The following is a 19,825-nucleotide window of genomic DNA, read 5'->3' on the forward strand; positions in this document are numbered from 1 at the left end:
TATATATATATATATATATATATATATATATATATATATATATATATATATATATATATTGTGTTATTCGTTTGAACTTTATAAACTGTATAAGTGAAATCTACTGACAATTCTGCTAATTCTTACTACCAACCCTTGAAGAGTTCCCTTACTGTACAAGGTACAAGGTACAAGGTACGAATATCTTTAAGTATAGAAACAAAAACTACTCGACGGATTTGAACGAAACTTGGTACAATTATTCTTCATACTCCTGGCCAGGTTATAGTATACTTTTCATCACGCTACGATCAATAGGAGCAGAGCAATGAAGGGAAATGTGTGTGTTACATCAAAACCATTGAACCGTGAGGAAGGCTACTTATTTTAAACGCGGACGAAGTCGCGGGCAACAGCTAGTATATAAATAAAATTAAATATCATAAAGGATTATTTAATTCCAATAATATTTTAAATTACGACCTTCATTTATTTATCTTAATTGAAAGTAAAAATTTTCTAATCTGGTAACCCTATCATGTACACCATTGTATGTAAAAATTGACCCGTTTTTTTAAGAAGCATTTGCATGGAGACACTCTATTTATATAATTTAATGTAAGAATATAGAACAAATGAAACAATGTCCTATATTCGTTCTTCTTCTTCTTCTTCCCGTTGGTAATTAATGCTCCTATACACAAGGTTTACTGGAAGAGAACTCTTATAGAGTTAAGCTGATCTGTTGTACATATTTATTTAAAATTAATTATAAAAATGTAATTTTTGTGTACAATAAAGTATAATTAAATATAAAATAACAATAAAAGGGAAACAAAACAGCTGATTTGACGATTAATTGGTAAAAAGTAGCCTGCCCTTTTTTTAAGATTCGATGCTCTATTTACATAATCTAAGCTCCTAACCTAATATTTAAAATTGATAGTTTCGCAAAATTATTGTTTTATAGACTATTGTAATCTAAATTTATAATATATATATATATATATATATATTTTTAAACTATTAGAAATTTAATCCATTTTGGTTTTGCTGTAATATCAAATTGAAATTGTGATTTTAGAGATAGGTTTATAAAAATGGTGCTTCAGAATCGATCCGACAGGTTATAAATTTTTTGAAAAAAATTCAATATGGCGGCTACGTGGCGCCAATTTCAAATGTGACATTTTTCATTTTATTGTTATTTCAATTTTTAAAAACTTCTTTATGTACGATATTATACCGATGTATGGTATCATATGGTTTTTCCATAATCTAAGGGGTTGACATTTACAAAACGTATACATGTTCCTTAGCAATGGTTTATTAGAAAAAAAGAAGATAAAATCTGCTAAGTATCTATCTTTCCTCTCTTATATACATAGTCTCTGATATAAAAGAAAGATTGCATTGAAGTTTCAACTGTTTGAGAATTACATACTGTAAAATAAGAAAGCAATCGCTTTAAAATCAGTATATTCTTGACGGAGTTACGATAATACTACAAATATAGGTACTATTTTGCACACAATTTTCAATTACTACCTAAATAAAACAGTCGTGTACCTAATTCAATCAAACATTTGGCGCCCAGCTGTCTGACGGAATGACATCGTCTATAACTGTAACTAAAAAAAATTATATCACTTTCTTTATTGCCATAGATTAAAAAGTAATCAATTATGTTACGGTTGTAATGATACGTTATTGCAACAGTAAATCATAAAATGTAATCCGTGGAATATCTGTGGAACATCGATATGATGGTGTAGGTGGCAGCACAGACGAGATAGCTCAGTCACCGCCCGCCCGTTCCCGGGCAGACAGCTGTTCATGAGGGCTGCGATCGATTTTTTCAGCGTTTCGAAACGTACCCATGAAATAACCGCGCGTAGCCTCATAAACATCACATTATAGTGTATATAATGAATAAATTAATACATGAAGAACTGTATAAATCCGAATTATAGTGTTAATCTTAAGTTTAAAATCACTGACTTACCTTATAAAAGGACATAGAGGGAGAGAGGTGTACAAAAAAGGATAGCTAGTAGAATTAACAACGTTTCATTCTGTTTTAATTGAATTATGTTTGGTATCCTGGAAGTGTAATGTATTTTTCATGTGGATTGGGGTTTGCGATTAATTTTCACGACCGCTCCAGATTTTTTTTACAACTGTGAGACATGTAAGTGAATAATTGAATGAAGTATTTTTAAAATTTTATATGTGAATGTGTGTAAATTAGTATGTATTATTATTAATTACTTTTTAACGTCTACCTAATAAATATTTTGATTTTAGAATGCATGCTTAGAATGAAATAAATCTAATATTTTAATAATACTGCTTGTTGAAATTAAAATAGCCTATGTGGTTTTTTTTTTATTTTAATTTTATAGCTTTATTTTTTTTTATATAGCTTGGACACTTCTTTTGTGTACATTGCTTTCCTTATTTTTTTTTATGTTAGCCATTTACCTTATGTTTTGTTGTATTGTTTTTTATTAAATAAAAATTGTGTTATGTTTTATTGTTTTTGTTTTCTTTGCTAACCTTTTCGTGTTTTTAATTTAATTTTATTATTAACAATAATATTATTAAGAATTAATAAATACAGGGCATACTGTGGTTGCCTTTAAATGTAAGAACGGTTAGACATTAGGCCAACTGTAAGGACTAACTATTATATTGTATAGACATGCTTCGCTGTATTTTATGTTGGAAATCTTATAAATAAATAAATAGGTAAGTAAAAAGAGAAAAAAAAAATTTCTACGTGGGCTGTATTCTATTTTTAGTTGACACGTGTCAAATATACATTTCTACCGTGGAGCAGTTATGTTTGCATGGCTGTATTTCGGTTCGAAGGATGGGATGTGCAGTGAATTTACAGGGTACAGAGGAATAACACCTGAGTCCTCAGGAATGGCAACGCATGGGGGGTATCATGGGTGAAACAGTATACTCTGATATGTCCAGGGCACTGCTCGTGTTTATAGGCGACGGTTATCACTTTCCATGAGGTGGGCTGTCAGCTTGTTTGCCATTCTAAGTTGCATAAATAAAATGACTGTGTTAGGTTTTTTTTTTAAAAAGCTAATTTTACATTTCCGTCTTCAACATGTATAAATAAATAGTAATATGTTATTGACAAACTGTATATAAGAATTTCTGAACTAGACGTTTTGCGATGAAATATTTATTTTGAGAAACAAAGTAACTAACACTTTATAGTTTCACACGGGTGTAAATCTATCTATACTTATAATAAATCTGTAGAGAGGTCAATTCTGTACATGAAATATATTTCCAAATTAACTATCAGGCGGTGATTAGTGATCGATACTGATGACAAAAATGCAATCAGTAAAATTTATGTCTGTCTGTCGTGTATGTTCGTTATAGAAACAAAAACTACTCGACGGATTTTAACGAAACTTGGTACAATTATTCTTTATACTGCTGGGCAGGTTATAGTATCTTTTTCATCACGCTACGATCAATAGGAGCTGAGCAGTGAAGGGAAATCTTAAAATTGTCCATCCGTGCGACGCCGGGACGGGCCGCTAGTTGTAAATATAAATCTTATATTGAAATATCGAAATGTCCATGAAATCTGAAAAATATCGAATGTATTAAAATCTGTTGAGTGGTTTAGAAGTAAACGGAGAAATGCCTGTTTTATTTTTATATAGTCTGTATACAAATATATAATGCTGTGTGGTCCCATCATAGAATGGACCACCCCTTCCATTCCCGCGGGTGTCGTGAAATTTGACTGAGAGAACTTAATGGTCGAGTGATGGGCGGCGTCCCTCTTAACTTATCATCAAATCCTAACTGCGGTTGCCAATCCGCTTGCCACGCGCGGCGACTACTAGCAAGATTATTCTGATGCTAAACGGCCATAGGAAACGGCCCCGTTCTTTATAACAGTCTATGCGTGAGGTCTTTGTTCAGCATAGGACAGATAACGGCTATTATGGAGGAAAAGGGACTGTAAGTAATGGGGTTTAACCGAGCCATTGCTAGCAATACACCCTATTAGGTCGAGCTCCATGCAGTTCCCCTTGGAAACCATGGTGGTTAATTCTAGTGAAATTCGTCACGATGAGCTAACTGACCTGTTTTCATCGTCACCTATCATCCCTCACTGGTGCCTCGCCAGCGTATACCGATAGCGCGGGCGCGGTTACCATTCCATTCTCATCTCGGCCTAAAAAAGAACCTCTAATGCATTACGATGATTTCCAGGGGAAACACAAGGAGGTCGTATATTGCTAGCAATAAGACTGGTAATCAGCCAGTCAGAATCTGGTATCATGGGCGAAACAGTATACTCTGTTATGTCCATGATACTGCTTGTGTCTATAGGCGACGGTTACCACTTTCCATCAGGTGGACCGTCAGCTTGTTTGCCATTCTAAGTTGTATAAAAAAAAAGAATTACTAACAATCCCTTCCCCCCCCCCCCCAGCTAAAGGTGCTCAAGGTCATCATTTTAAATGATTCCTTAGGAGACAATCAATTATACAAGCGGTAGAACACACAAAGGGAGACAAAGTCTCGACTTAGACTTTAGAACGTTCGTATAGAACAGGAGTTCCCAAACTTATTTTGTCTACTGCCCACTTTTGCCCACAAATTATTTTTAGCTCCCCCATTTTTTCACCTACTTAAAAACCATTATTACCTCAAGATCAACAAATCACCACCCCAAGCCTCTACACAACGCCCCCATTTTATTCTGGGTCTCTTACCGTTCCCCTTTAGGCCTGCAGCGCCCACAAAGGGACGTTATCGCCCACTTTGGAAAAGGCTAATATAGAAGTCTGTCCCATTCGTGTTTCTACCGTGAAGCAGTTGTGTTTGCATGGCTGAGTTTCGGTTTGAACGGTGGGATATGGCGTGAATTTACAGGGTACAGAGGAATAACACCTGAGTCCTCAGGAATGGCAACGTATGAGGGGTTTCATGGACGAAACAGTATACTCTGTTATGTCCATGGTACTGCTCATGTCTATAGGCGACGGTAACCACTTTCCATCAGGTGGGCCGTCAGTTTGTTTGCCATTCTAAGCTGTATATAAAAAAAAAGAAGAAGGTCTTAAAATAAATAAATAAACTAACTTGTTGAAACGTAGCAACGTCGTAGTAATTACGTTTAATAATATATAGATATTGCTAAACATTACCCACCCCTAGTATCTATGTATTGAGGAAAAACTGAGAGAAAATAATAATTCTCTCAGTTTTTCCTCAATCGCTAGGTGACAATTCCTAATTTAAAAGTAAAAATTCTTTAGATTAATGACTATAGGCTGTGGTTCAATAAAGAAAATATCATAGACAGTGTAATATACTTAGATTAAGGAGTAGTCTAAGGATATTTAGAAGAAGAAAATTCCATAGAGTTTTTTTTTTATTTATTAGGAGTACATGTAACGTACTCTAAGAACAAGGAAAATCTTTGAACGTACCTAAGAATAAGGAAACTGACTATTACTTAATTTATGACCTATTATGGAGATTAGAGATAAAGATAACACTCGATAACCATCTGTATATAAAAAGGTGTAGGTTAAATGTATAGACAATAATGAATAATAAATTAGGGTGGTGCTACTGTAGCAGGTAAATTTAAAAAAAAGTAAACAAGGAAAGCAATTCTTCCGCTTTCCTCGGCATAATTTATTTCTGAAATAGCAGTACATAAAAAAAACGAATATAGATAGACAGTATATGTATTTCACGATGAAGTCGGATCGGGAACCACTTTGAACAAGCGCGGTATTCCTAGATATGACTATATTTTAGTAAACTGAAAATAAATCTAATTGCTAAATGTTATAACCGCTCAAGTTTATTTTACAATTTCTCTCTCCAATTTAAGAAACAGAGGTTGCCATAATCTAGAATGCGAAGTAGAATTGATTGAGCAACCATAATGTTGCCTGAAAGAGATCGCTATTTAGCGACAAGGCCGCCTATTGTTGCCTTTTTATTTTGCTTTTATTTAATTAATTAATCATTTCGTTTGTGTACATATTGTTAATCTTTATAATCTGTGTCATTCGTTGAAGGGAATAAAAAAGAGTTTTCATTAATTCATTTAAAATATTGGCATTGATACAGAGAAAGTATTGGAGACGTTTGTGAGAGTGAGATGAGTACATATGTCTAGTTATGTCATTAACGTAAGAGGTCCACGACTATTTACTATCCATGATAAGCCAAGGGTTTTTGTTAATACATAATACTAGGTGGAACATTATAGATAGATAGATACCCTTTATCGTTTCCTCCATAAGACTACAATAGTAAACTTATTATAGATACAAACAATTACGAGAAATGATCACAGTGAGAAAACAGTGACTTTATAAAAAGCGATCTCTTCTAAGCAATACGCACGCACGATGATAAAAATTCTGTCATTTTTAAGTGCATATAAAGATGTAATACATTTGGTACAAAACTATTCAGGCTGAACCTCCACATATTCCTTGGTTTTGTGGAATTAAAATCAATAGGTACAGTATTAAATTAGCTGTTCGTCTGCGATCTGGTCATTATCCATCAAAAAAATTTGCACATATGATGGGAAAGTCCTTGTCACCCCATTGTCAAACTTGTAATACCATCGATGATGTGCATCATATTCTATTAGAGTGTCGTATTAACACGAAGGAAAGAGAAGAATTCATGCGCCACTTTAACTTGAATAAATTTAACGCTGGCCTTATTCAATCTATGTTAGTTGAACTTAAACCAGAAATTTTTGAACATCTCTGTAAATTATTGATGCCCATTAATTCTTCTCTTTCCGCGTCTAGGGAAAGTAGATAAAGTTTTGTTTGAGAAATCAGTTCAGGGTACAATAGGACTGATATATCTGAAAAAGGTAAAAGCCCTTAAAATAATATTAAAAAAAAAAGATGTAACACATGCAATAATGTAAATATATATTCTCGCTTATTATATATATATATTGCAGCGTTTATTTTACTTTCTGCTTGCTTCATGGTTGACTGGTAAACAACGCCATTAGGTGTTAAATTCGTCATATGTTTTGAAGTTTAAATAAATACGCACACAGCCCGTTGGTAATTAACGCTCCTTTTCACTCAGGGTTTGCTGGAAGAGAACTCTTACAGAGTTAAGCTCGCCTGTTGTACGTCTTTATTTAATATAAAGTATAAATATAAATAAATAAATATACCTACAGCGCTAGCTACAATTCGTCGATGTGTGAACGAATCTTCGTATGCATGCACCTCTAATTACAGAATCTCGAATGTACGCAATTACACGATACAAATCGGTAGGCGCTGACAAACGTGAGCTGAAATGTTTGGCATCACCTGTAAATAACGATGTATTTGTAACTCCGCATTTATTTATATTAATTGTCAATGTACTGAGTCAACACCCACTAAGTTTAGTGGTTAAACATTAAATTCAAATAGTTTTATTTATTTATTTTTACATTCTAAATATTTATTATTCGATTCGGTGTTAGAAAAACAGAAATCTCGGTTTGTTTGCATTTCAAGGGTATTTGCAAGCTAGCATTTTGTTAAAAATTATAAAGAGCTTGTTAGCAAGTTTGAATACAAAGTATAAATGCAGCGCTGCGCTGTAAAAGTGCAACAGCGGAAACTCGGCGCTGAAGGTTACAAAGCGGGAATAGTGATGTACCAACACAAGTTATATCAACCATAAAGTTTTCTTTTTTTTTTATAATATCGGCATAGAGCTAGTATTGCTCATTATGCCAGTAACAAACAAAAACGAGACTGGATATTTTTTTTTTTTAAGAAATTTTGGTATTAATGTTAGTTATAGTTTGATATTACTCGTATTATGAAAAAGTAAAGGAGGCTAAGGAATTATAGATTAAAGGATCAGGATAAGCAAACAGTCATAAAATGGCTGTAGGACAATCTGTCAAACAATCGTACAACCCGCCAAAAGTTAAATTAAAGCAAAAGCCGCACAAATTAAAGTTTCATCCCAACCATCTGGACGAGTGGCGGTCCTTTTTTCGTACTATTGAAAGGGTCCCGCGATTGATCACAATCTCAACTGATGGAAAGCCATGACGTGGTCTGAGACTCGCGGACTCACTAATAGCCTCTTTACATTTGCCTTAAAGATTCTATCTGGAAGAAAAAACATAAGTGGAGAGAGAAATCCACTCCATGGCTGTATGCATGACGAACGAAGTCGCAAAGCACTTTGTGCGTATAAATGGTATGTCTACGACGTAGGGTTGGAGTTTTTCGCCCTGTGTGATCGTCCGATATTGAAAGGGTGAAGGAGGTCCTAGATTATTGGCAAAACCCTCCAAGGAAAAGGCCTATGATCACCAGTGGTTAGTGAACAGCTGATATGATGATGATGATGATGATCTCTCCTTTACAGATATTGTCTAGTTAAAATTTTATTATAAAAAAATATATTATCAGGAATGGCAACGTATGGAAGGGTGTCATGGGCGAAACAGTATACTCTGTTATGTCCACGGTACTGCTTATGTTTATAGGCGACGGTTACCACTTTCCATCAGGTGGGCTGTCAGCTTGTTTGCTTGTTCTAAGTTGAATAAAAAAAAATATAATGTATTAGTAAAATTTATAGCATATGGACACGAATGTCGAGGCATCACTTCACGGATGTACTAAAGTTGGCAAAGCCAGTTACGGCGCAAGCATAACGGCCGACAGGGATCTTTGTAACAATGTTCAAAGTTACCATTTTACAACATGCAATAAAGAGTTATGGTCTGACATAACTTTTTTTATTACATAATCGTAGTTCGTATACATTTAATTGATGTATCTAGTGTTAAAAAATATCACAATACTGCATAGTAGTTTGTATTTACACAAACTCATTATTTATATAATTAAACTTTTTGAAAAAAGCAATAGCTGAGTTTCTTGCCCGTTCTTTTTTGCTGAAATTGCGTTTCGAATGGGCGGTCATAAAAAATAATACTATTCAAAAATGTGAAATCCAAGTTTATTTGAATAAAAATATTACTTTCTTTCTTTCTTTGTTGATGGTGAGTTTTTTTATTAGTGATTAAATGATCAAACGTTGGGGGAAAGAGATTTTTAGTAATGTAGTCTAAAAGCTATATTGCTAGCAATATACTAGCAGGTCGACTCCACGCGGTTCCCCTGAAAACCATAATTAATTCTTATTGAATTCTTCACGATGGACCAATTGGCCTGACCTCATAATTCGTCCCTCACTGGTGCCCCACCAGCTGATAGCGAAGGACATTTTATAAGGGTATTAGTTCATAAAATTATTTATTTATTTATTTAAAACTTTTAAACTTTGAAGCCGAGATTGGAGAGACTATGTCTAAAGAAATTGCATGTACATTTGGGCACAGACATATAGGACTATTACATTTGGCAGATTTAAAATGATGTTCTCTACTAGATGACTATTGAGCAAACAGAGACATACATATATAAAAAATTATAAATAAAGTTCACATAATTTTTTTTTTGATAAGTGAAAATGGTATGGTACCCCCGTCTGCGCTAACGGGATACGCTGGCAGAGCACCAGTGAAGGGTGATAGATGAGAATGAAAACAGGCAGGATAAATTCATCAGGAATTAACCATGATAGTTTCCAGGGGGAACCGCGAGGAGGTCGACCTGGTTGGGTATATTGCTAGCAATGGGATTCTCAGTCTCCATTACTAACAATCCCTTTCCCCCAGTTCACATAATTAGTAGCGCTACGTGTATTTTATTTTTGTAATTTTGACTGATTGTCCAATTCTTAATGCCTATAATGTAGGCCAATTACAGATTAGGTATAATCTAGGGTTTTTAATCTGTAGTAGGTACGGCACAGCTTATTGGAAGATTTTCGTGGGTTAATAGTGCAAGTCACGCACCCTTAACTACTTGGAAATCTACCAAAAAGTCCACCAGACTTTCGCCAATATTAGGTATATATATATATATATATTTACTTATACAAAGTTATGATTGAGGGCAGGCACAGGCCAATAGTTCAAATGTCAAAAACACGGACTATTTTTATTTTGTTTTATGGCCAAGTACTGCGATGTAATTTTTTTTTAAATAGGTAATGATGAAATGGTAAGAGTGTGTAAGTAAGAGTGAGTATTATCGATGTGAGAGTGTGTGTTATTGCCAGGCATACGAATATTGCACAATGTATTTATTAATAAATATATGTACATTATAATTTCTGTATGTTTGTAAAGAATTTTTTTATACCACTGAGGTGGCAAACAAGCATACGGCCCACCTGATTGTAAGTGGTTACCGTAGCCTATGAATATGGCAATAAATTTATTATTTATTTCTTTATCGGTGCACGCTGCTAGTGGGGTATCAAGAGTCGATTAGTAAGCATGAAAGCAAGTCAGTTGGTCTATCATAACAAAATATACAAGAATTAATCATGATGGTTTCCAGGGGGAATCGCGTAGAGGTCAGTTTCATAAGGTATATCGCAAGCAATGGGCTATTAGACCCTATTTCTAATTATTCTTTTCACCCTAACCAGTTTTGATGTGATAGGGTAGGGAGGATAAAGCTTAACAATCACTTTCCCTACGAAATAATATTTGTTAGATCTGTATAATCAATCTTAACATTGGTATATATATTTTTTTATTATATATTTATCATTATACCACGTACTTTAAATACTAGAACTGAATGCCTTTATTTTTACAAATATTTCCTGCTTCGTCTACTTTCATAACACGTCTAATGCGCTTCGGTAACCCTCAACTTCTCTCTAAGCACACCATCTATGTGATATCTACAAATAATGATATTTTGAACGGAGAATTATAAATAGTTCTACAATACAATGAATAAGTATTTATTTTTTGTGTAGATACTTTTGGATGGTTACATATAATACATTTATTTTTGTATTGTTAATATAAGGAGAGTGCTGACTCTTATAATGTAGTGAGTACTTATTCTGAGGTTAAGATGTTTTTCGTTTTCCATGACCATAGAATAAGTATTGTATATGCAGAAAAATATTAATAAAGTTTCTTTTTACTTTTTTTTTGTCTTTATTCTTTAAAAAGCAGAAACAAATATTATATTAAAAGATTTATTAATGATTATAGTGATTTTCAATATGACTTCTATTTCAAGACTTTGGTTCGGAAAAAACTTTACTTATCGCATACAATTTGAGACATCACAAAAATCTGAATAAAGCAATATCCATAAAGAGGGAATTACTGACGGCCATAAAGGCGACCACCGCTCGGTTTTATATCCAACTTTCCCGTTTGGGGACATTTCAATGTAACCTTCATAACTTCTACTGGGGGGGGGAAAGTGAAAAGGGGTAAATAAATGACATGTCGACGTGGGGTACGATTTATGGGAGGGGAAGGTAATATTTTGCTTTTTCTTGAAATGAAAATATTTGTAAAAACAGTTTTATTAAGCAAATGATTGCGTCTGTGATTCACACACACAAAGCATGTAAGTTTTCCTCGTATTCAAAAATGTGATTTATGAACCATAATGATACATTAGAATCTTAGCTTAAATTTTTAAAAAATATTCAAGCAACCATAGTGGCAAAAAGTGCTCAGCTCAAATGTAAAAATATATGCATACGATTATATGTCAAGCACAACTTTTCATACGAATAGTGTTGCCAGATACTATTTCATATTTTTACTCAAATGTCAATATTTCTTTTAAATTAATTGATTTTCCATGACTTTTATCCAATCACAAACTTGTGTTGTTATTCACTACGATTTACCATGTAACCATTACGTGGATGACAAATAAAAAACAACGCTATAAGCTGTGACTAAACAAACTAAAAATTTTAATTCATAATATATAAATTTCAAATAAAAAAAATTACCTGAGTTTACCCATTCTTCTTTGTTGAAATTGCATTCTAAAATAGGCAGTTAAAGCAATAAAAAATACTATCTAAAATAAATAAATTTTAGTTTATTTTAATAAAAAATATTTCTTTCTTTTTCCATTTCTTTTCCAAAATTTTTCTATAATATTTCATCAGAATTGTCCTATGGTCCCGGCATAGAATAGGCCATCCCATCCTTTTCCGTGGGTGTCGTAAGAGGCGACTAAGGGAAGGCGAGCGTTGGACAGCAGCGTCCCTCTTAAAACGTCCTCAAAGCCCAATTGCGGTTGCTAATCCGCCTGCCAGTATGGCAACCATAAATTATCGCGCAAAATTGTATGAAAAATTCGACCTGTTTTTCTCGAAACATTTGTATGGAGACTGTCTATATAATCTAATGCTATTTAGTATATCTTTTTCATACTCAAATTACATGAGCAATACCTTTTACTATAAGAGTTTGTATTTATTATTACCAGAGGGAGACTTTGTACAAAAGTCGTTTGCTTAGGCACCTCTGTTCCATTTGTGTTTCTACCGTGAAGCAGTTGTGTTTGCATGGCTGTGTTTCGGTTTGAAGGGTGGGATATGGCAGTGAATTTACAGGGTACAGAGGAATAACACCAGAGTCCTCAGGAATGGCAACGCATGGGGGGTATCGTGGGCGAAACAGTATACTCTGTTATGTCCACGGTACTGCTCATGTCTATAGGCGACGGTTACCACTTTCCATCAAGTGGGCCGTCAGCTTGTTTGCCATTCAAAGTTGCATAAAATAAAGTAAATAGATTATTATTTCTAGGATATACCCGAGAACACTTTATTACATTCAATATTTGAAATATTTTTGGTGGAACAAAATGTATTGATGAAACGTATTCAAGCCGGTATTCGTGTTTAATATTTAAGTATATATCGTATAATACAATACAAGAAGTGCACCCAATTTGGTTCGGTCGGCTCTAGACTCTATGCATTGCTTATGAATATGTCTACTTTAAAATTTAACAATGGCCGTTTGGTGCCGAGGGCAAATGTAAAATTAAGGTCGGAGTAGTCGCAGTTCGCACATCACTGTTTGACGTGAAAAAATCTGAGGAATCTAAACAAATGTGGGGGAAAAGGATTGTTAGCAATGGAGTTTGACAGCCCCATTGCTAGCAATATACCTTATTAGGTCGACCTCCACGTGGTTCCCCCTGGAAACCATCGTGAACAATTCTTGTTGAATTCGTCACGATGGGCTAACTGACCTGCTTCATCCTCAACTATCGTCCTTCACTGGTGCCCCGCCGGTGTATACCGATAGCGCGGGTGGGGTTACTATTCCATTACCATCTATTTAAAAAAAAATGTGGGTACCTATTTTGCTGCGAAAATGTTTAACCTAAGAACAAGAAATTACATAGAAGGAATGATAAAATAAAAACTGTAAATTACATGGTTGCCTCCTTTCTTCTTATGCAAATATAATTAGTAAAAAGAGGATAAAAGATACACCATCAGTTGCTATTTTTCTCAATTCATAGCAGGCTAGTGTATAGAAAATGTGTATGTAAAATTTTTGTTCATATTGATATGTCAATTGTTTGTCAATAACAAATTTTAGATTACTAGATTATATATTCGATACAGTGTATGTAGATAGTATGCAAGCAGGTTGTATTTAAATTTGGTAGGGTTATACAGCCAATAAAATCAAGTGACATATCTTGATGAAGTTGACTTCTACGAACTAGTCAAAAGGCAGAAGCATTTTTATATGTCTATCCCTCTCTAACGCATTAGCAATGTCATAAATACAACGAGCAACACACTATGTAAATGTATGCATTCAATCTATTCTATTCCGAAATCTGTACTACCGGGGGAAAGGGATTGTTAGTAATGGAGACTGAGAATCCCATTGCTAACAATATACCCAACCAGGTCGACCTCCTCGCGGTTCCCCCTGGAAATTATCATGGTTAATTCCTAATGAATTTATCGTGATGGGCTAACTGGCCTGTTTTCATTCTCATCTATCACCCTACACTGGTGCTCCGCCAGCGTATCCCGTTAGCGCAGGCGGGGTTACCATACCATTGTCACCCATCAAAAAAAAAAAACTATTTTTGACAGGATACTACATATATATAATTTGAGATTAAAATATTAGTCCACATTCTATACGTGTGCGGAATTATAACAAAACCCGAGTCAGTAAGAAGGTCGCATATGAATGCGGAAAGCCAAGGTTTCTCAAACTTATGGCTCTGCGTACTCCTATTAGACTTTCTATATCACGAACGAATCCCTAATAAAACAATTGAAAAACAAATAAGATCATTTATTACAGAAAGAAGTAATAAAAAAAAAAAAACATTAATGCTATTTCTATGATTTCATCAATTTAATGTGATGGATGGATGAATGAATGAAAACTCTTTATGGTTGCCTTCAAAGAATGAATGATGTGGTTGTTTCGAACGCAAACAGTATTGATTCTCGGAGAAATGTATATTTTCACCACCCATTAATTAATCCCCATTGCTAGCAATACACCTTATCAGATCGACCTCCACGCTGTTCCCACTGGAAACCATCGTGATTAATTATTGTCAAATTCGTCGTGATGGGCCACCTGACCTGACCTCTTCCTCTGTATCATCCCTCACTGGTGCCTCATCAGTGTATACTGATAGCGCACGCGGGGTTACCATTTCATTATTGTCCATTTAAAAAAAAGCAAACAAAAGAGGTTGCCAGATTGGGAGATTTTAATACCGTAATTTTTTATTATATAAAAAAAATCTAGAGGAATTGTTCGGATTGATACCTGCTGCTGATTTTCACCACCGTACAACCCGCCGCAAACTAAAGTTTCATCCCAACCATCCGGACGATTGGCGATCCTCCGCCGTGCGTTTTTCAAGGCACTTTCTTCCACGCACAACCGCTCTTTGGAATCAACTTCTAGCAGCAGTATTTCCTAACCGATACGACAACATAACCTTCAAGAAAAGAGCATATTCCTTTTTAAAAGGTCGGCAGCACACCTGCAATGCCGCTGGTGTTGTGGGTGATCATGGGCGGCGGTAGTCACTTACCATCAGGTGAGCCGCATGCTCGTTTGGCCCCTGTGTTGCAAAAAAAATAATTTTAATCCTAATTCAGATTTAGCGCTCAATCGCTTACTATGTGAAAACTTACATCCACATTGCATTACGTAAATTTTGTCGCGTGGCCCTCTACGATCAAATGATGCGCCCACAGGTAGCTAATAACGCATGATCCTTGACAATTTATATAGGAGGGAAATGACCGACCTCTTCATATACAAATGTCAGCTACTTTCCGCGAAGGTCGTCGAAGAAGCTCTGCAACGTTTCAAAATGCCTATCATTGCTGTGAAACTATGCTTAAAGTCTTTAGTTTTTTATACTGGCACTAGCTAGTAGTATACACTGGCGGGGCACCAGTGAGGGATGATAGGTGAGGATGAAAAGTTAGGCCAGTTAGACCATCGTGACGAATTCAACGATAAATTAATCATGATTGTTTCCAGGGGAAATCACTTGAAGGTTGATCTGGCAGGGTATATTGCTAGAAATGGGACTGGTAATCCGCATGACTACCAATCCCTTCAACCCATCTTCTCTATTTAAATATATATATGTATGTTTACACTTTGAGAAACACTGCAATAATCTTTATATACAGTGGAGCGAATACGAGAGGAAAGAGGGGAGAGGATAATATGAAGCACTTATTATTATGGGTTCATCTTTCCCGTACTAACATAAATTCAAGTCAAGATGTAACAAAAACCCAACAAGGATCTTGTTTGTATAATAAAAAATTGTGACTACATGGTGTCTGTACGTCCTTGCTTCTTCACTACATACATAGTAGTATATTATTTTATATTATTCCCAAATTCGTGTATAATATAGTATATGTCATATATGTGTAAGTATATTTGTTATTCATATATATTTATTCGTTTATATATGTAATTTTAGTATGTATGTATATCAATAATTACTAGTACCGCATTCGAGTATTCCGACACTTGCTTACGGTTGACTGGGAGAGAATGCTTTTAGCATTACGTCCGCCATGTACACATATTTGTACTGATGAATAAATAAATAAATAAAAATAGTATAAAACAAAGTCGCTTACCGTCTGTCTATTCCTATGCATGCTTAAATCTTTAAAACTACGCAACGAATTTTGATGCGGTTTTCTTTAATAGATAGAGTTTTTTTACAACACAGGGGCTAACGAGCTTGCGGTTGTAGGCGGCGGTAGTCATTCACCTGATGGTAAGTGACTACCGCCGCCCACGATCACCCACAACACCAACGGCATTGCAGGTGTGCTGCCGGCCTTTTAAAACGGAATATGCTCTTTTCTTGAGGGTTATGTTGTCGTATCGGTTCGGAAATACTGCTGCTGGAAGTTGATTCCAAAGAGTGGTTGTGCGTGGAAGAAAGTGATTCAAGAGGAAGGTTTATATGTATAATACATGCATAATATTGTAGAGGAACACTGATAAATTTAGAGGTTTCTAATGTGCTCCCGTGTGAAGCCGGGGCGGGTAGCTAGTTACTAATATTGACAGTTTGTATGTTTATTTGTTAGGTATCTTTTAGAGCTTTGACAACTTAATCTAGGTTATTTTTAATCCTGGTCATGCAGACGAAGTCGCGGGAAAAAACTAGTAGGATAAGATTAAAAAAATAATATGTGAACATCTTTATCATATGAGCCGTTTACTGCCCACTGCTGGACATAGGATTCTCCCATAAGTGGGGTTTTGTTGTAAGTTACCACGCTTGGCAGGCGGGTTGGCAACCGCAGTTAGGTTTTTGCTGAAATTTTATGAGGAACGCGCTGCTGCCCATTTCTCGACCATTTCTAACAAAACTGAAGGGAAAGAAAGGGTCGCTGGCGGGGTACCAGGGAGACATGATAGGTGAGAATGAAAGCAGGTCAATTAGTTCATCGTAACGAATTCACTTGGAATGAAACACGATGGTTTTGTAGGCGGAACCGCGTAGAGATCGACCTGAATGCAGCCCCATTGCCAGCAGTAATAAGCTAGTCCTCATTACTCATAATCCTTTCTCTCTCCACATTTATTTAAATGCCTATAGCCTGAGTATTAATACAGGAATATGATTTTCTGGCTATAGGATACCATAAGTGTCACAATGTACTTTATCTTCATGGTGTACATGATATGTATAGGTACACATCGTCCATTACAAGTCACATGAAATAAATTAATAAAATTGTTACAAAAAAGTCTTAGTACGAAACCCTCGGTTCAGTGTTCGACTCACACTTGACCGATCTCATTCCTGAACCCCGTTGCCTTGACTCGCCGTGAGAAATAGCACACTGAATGGGAACTAATATAATATTGATATACGATCGATTGTCCGCGGTACAATCTCAAGGCGATTTACAATAATTTAAAAAAGATTAATACTAAGTATTTCACAGAGTACTGAAAAGAAAATTGAAGTATGGATGATACGTCGTATTTTTATTATTCTACGCATAGATAGAGGATACTAACATCTGTAAGTATAAAATACTATGTGCGTATCTTAGACATAGATAGAGGATCGAGTCTCAAAAACAGGTCGACTTTTTGTCAGCTAATTATCAAATTAACTTATTCGTTTTTTTTTTGTTTTATATACTTACGCACGCAATATATCTTGACGTATGTATATTTTATTATATAATAAATAAAATGAGTTTTGCTCATTAAAAAATGCAGGATTTATAAGTAAAAATAAATATAGAAGTTATAAAGAAATCACTCATAACTATTTGTCACGCAAAATCATATGAATAAGTTGACCCGCTTTTCTTGAAGCATTTGCATGGAGATAGTCTATCTATGTAATCTAAGGTTATATATTATTTTCAAAAGTTCTACTTGTGCGAAACTAGGCCGGATTGTTAGTAACCATTTTTTGTTAACCACTTTTCTAGTGTACTTTGTATTATGAAGGAACCAGAAAATGTTATTCGAGTTTTTTAAATATTTCGTTTATGGAAACTGAAGACTTCAGTAGACTAGTGTAAATGTAAAGAGTTTTTAGTGTTAAAGTGCAAGTTAGGTATTAATAAACTCATTAGTGAAATTTGAAAATAGAAAAAAGAAAAATGTTATTGACGTTAATATTTGTCGATTAATATTATTAATAAACTGTAATTAAAAAGTGTAAGTGACGCTGGTCATCTTTCCATATATATCTACTCCTAACAAGGTAGGTAGGGGGGAAAGGGATTGTTAGTAATGAAAACCGAGAATCCCATTGCTAACAATATACCCAATCAGGTCGACCTCCTCGCGATTCTTCCTGATAATTATAATGGTTAATTCCTGATGAATTCATCATAATGGGCTAACTGGCCTGTTTTCATTCTCATCGATCACCCTTCACTGGTGCTCCGCTAGCGTATCCCGTTAGCGCAGGCGGGGTTACCATATCATTTTCACCCATCAAAAAAACAAGGTCATCATCTCTCTCAAGGTCTCATTCAGCTGCCACTCTAACATTTAGAAGTTTTAGCTGTAGCTTCCGATAGTTGTGGGTTCGCCTTGCACAGTACATTTGTATTCACAACTACATCTGTTTGAATTGTCTTTGTGAAGCAAGCATCGTTCTACAAACAAAAATCCAATATCTTTGTCCTCTTTAATAATTTATTCTAACATGTCCGCGGTACCATCATGGTATCGGAGGGGGCAAATTAAAAAGTAAATATGTCGAGCTATGATAGCTCAGGTAAACAATACAAATATAAAAATGTTTTTTTGCATTAATATAAATTGTAAATACTGCAATAATAATTAATGTTAATGCAGCAAAAATCCTAGGCATCCTACCAGCTGGCAGTGATCTCAAAGAAATTTTTTATCTTTTAATAATTTTTAAATTTTTTAATTACTTGTTCTTGATATTTTTATTATAGCAGGTAGATGTTAATTCTTAGTATAATTTCATCTGTAAATGTTAATTGTTATATTTTTCTAACATAAATTTGGGATCTTTGTCTTTGGTTTACAAAACACGAAACCATAGATTAAGCATAAAACCTGTGGTCATCATAAAACTAGCATGAGGTATCTTTGATAGGTTCTTAGTTATAATGGATTATTGTGGGATGTCATATTTCTAAACTTTCTTGTCAGAAACGCTTGGAGCGTCGTTTTAGATTAAGAATTGCTACAATAATTAAATTTACATTTAATATGATATCACAGCTTAAATATCACGTGACCAACTTTTACGCGAGGCGCGAAATTTATTTTTTTATATATAATTTTGGCAAAGGGCTAGCTGCCTATTATGCCACTAACAGACAGGAAACGAGACGGGATATTAAAAAGATACGTCAAGGATTTTCGTATTAGCGAATAAATGAAAAAAAAAGAAAGTTTTTTTTCTAACAAATACAGCTTTTTAAAATAAAAATAGGTGAATAACCATAAATATGTACCTAATTGCATAAATTATATTTTGCTTGCCTATGACATCACTAATAATAATAATAATTCATTATTTGAAACAAAAACATTAATTACAATGTTTAATATGATGATTATAGTATAAAACTGTGTCGTAAATACCAACGTCCACCTCCTCATTGCAGGATTCCAAAACAAACCAAGTAAGGCATATAATTTAGTTACATCAATAAAGACTTTTTTTATGACTAGCAACTACAGTTATTAGATGGTGAGAGGGAGGGTCTACTGATTACTGAACTGGCGACTACCATTATTAGTAAAATACACTACCAGGTCGACCTCCACGTGGTCCCCTTTAGAAACCTGATTTCCAGGTGTATTCATCACGATAGTCTAACTGACCTGTTTTTCCATTCACAATAATTTAAAAAAATA

General features: G+C 34.6%; 1 protein-coding gene across 1 annotated transcript in view; it reads left to right on the forward strand.

The window, feature by feature from the left end:
• Window positions 1-1,107: 1,107 nt before the first annotated feature.
• Window positions 1,108-19,825, forward strand: part of LOC113517094 (Kv channel-interacting protein 1) — a 62,315-nt gene continuing 43,597 nt past the window's right edge. The window contains exon 1 of the mRNA XM_026901694.3: window positions 1,108-2,170. The gene's annotated coding sequence lies outside the window, so the exon portion shown is untranslated. The remainder of the gene's footprint in view (window positions 2,171-19,825) is intronic.

Source organism: Galleria mellonella, unplaced genomic scaffold, assembly GCF_026898425.1.
Source record: "Galleria mellonella isolate WM207_F2 unplaced genomic scaffold, CSIRO_AGI_GalMel_v1 utg778, whole genome shotgun sequence".
Taxonomy (NCBI): Eukaryota; Metazoa; Arthropoda; class Insecta; order Lepidoptera; family Pyralidae; genus Galleria; species Galleria mellonella.